Source organism: Centrocercus urophasianus, unplaced genomic scaffold (assembly GCF_019232065.1).
Source record: "Centrocercus urophasianus isolate 14NV4802_14NV808 unplaced genomic scaffold, USGS_Curo_1.0 seq_901, whole genome shotgun sequence".
In the NCBI taxonomy this organism is placed as follows: Eukaryota; Metazoa; Chordata; class Aves; order Galliformes; family Phasianidae; genus Centrocercus; species Centrocercus urophasianus.
Window position 1 is genome coordinate 42,469 of NW_024885535.1, and position 1,857 is coordinate 44,325.

Genomic DNA, 1,857 nt, shown 5'->3' on the forward strand with positions numbered 1-1,857 from the left:
GGGGTCATTGGCTGGGACGGGTGGGGGTCCACACTGGGGGGTTTGTCCTGGGCTGGTCAGTGTGCACAAGGCGTGGTCTTCCATGAAAAGCAGTGACCAGCTTAGCAGGCGGCTCTGGACACAGCAGCCCTTATCTCGCCGTCCCCACTGCAGCCCTCATGTAGCACCCCTAGAGAAGGCACCAAGCCCCCTCTGCATGATGCATTCACATGGCTTCGTGCCTGCAGTGCCCAAATGTTGTCTCCTCTGCAGCATTCATGGGCTCCCTAAACCTGGGGGGTATTTCTCAGACAGGTGGCAATGAGCCTGGGCACTTTCCTCGCCCTTCTGCCCAGAGCAGCTGCCTGGGAATGCTGAGGGCTCTTGTCTCTGGATGCAGCTATGCAACTCTGGAGTGTAGGATCGTAGCACCGTAGGGTTATTTGAGTTGGAAGGAATCTTTAAAAGCCCTTAGGACTGAGCAGGGACGGCCACAGCTCCATCCGGTGCTCAGAGCCCTGTCCAGCCTGAGTTTGGCTGTCTCCAGGGATGGGACATCAACCACTTGTCTGGGCAACCTGCACCAGTGCTTCATCAGCCTCATTATTTTCCTTCAGTCCAGTCTAAATCTCCCTTGTGTTCTCTTTTCTGGGAAGTAGAAGACCTTGCATAAGGACAGCGGGATCAGCCACTCTACAACCAGACCAGTCACGTCCTGGTTCAGAGCCTCACCAAAGTCTTCTGCTGGGCTCTGGGCCTCAGTCTCCATTTGAAATGGGTTTTTGGTGCTCCTGTGCACAGGCACACTAAGCCAGGGTGGGAGGCATGCAGAACCCCAGCAGGACTGTGGGGTTTGGCTCTTTCCAGAGGCAGTCTAGAAGGCTTCATCCAGTGGAGATGTGGTCAGTGGGCATGGCGGTGATGGGCTGATGGTTGGATTTGATCTTAGAGGTCTGTTCCAGCCTTAATGATTCTATTGCAGGGTTGTTGAGCTAGATGACCTTTAAGGACCCCTTCCAAGTCAAGTGATTCTATCATTGTATTAATGGGCACGACAGGGATGGATTGACGTTTGGACTTGATGATCGTGGGAGGTCTCTTCCAGCCTCTAGGATTCTATGGTTCTATGATTCTGTGATCCGGACCTCTGACCTGTGCCACTTACAGATCAGTGCTGGTTCGCTGACCTCCATGGAATAACACTGAGCAGTGGCACAAACACAGCACTCTGAGCACCCCATGCAGCTGTGGGTGTCCTCACTCAGCGCAGGGGAATTGGACCAGAAGCTTTTTAAACGTCCCTTCCAACTGAAACCACTCTGCGATTCATCGGCCATCCGAATGTGATCCAGTTGGGATCACTGATGGATGTAATCACACTACAGATTCTTGCTGCAGCCCCCTAGGAGAAATTCTTACATTGCACTATCTATTTATCGAATTATGCGCTCATTTATTTGGAATCCCTCAGTCCCACGCGAGGCCCGTGGGCCCCTTCCCGCAGCGAGGCAGCGCCGCAGTGCGCCGATAACGCCTGCAGGGTGCGGGCTGCCCGGCGCAGATAAGCGCATCGCACAGCTGGCCGGAGCCTGCAGCAGCTCTCACCTAAAGAGCAGACGCAGAGCCACGCACCCGCGGTTCCTGAAGAGATCTGAAGGCTTCGGAAGCTCTTCAGTTCTCACCAAGACTCGTAGAATATGTGCAACCCTCCGTGGCACACAGATACTCCATCATGTGTCAGCCAGCACAGCGCTGAACAGAGCTGGCCAGGACAGCTGCGTGCTCAGCTGGGAGGCAGCGAACAGCCTGGAGTGCCCCTCTCACGTCCTGCTTGGTTATTACTTCTCTTCCTGCAGTCTGCTTTGCCTGGCAGACCCG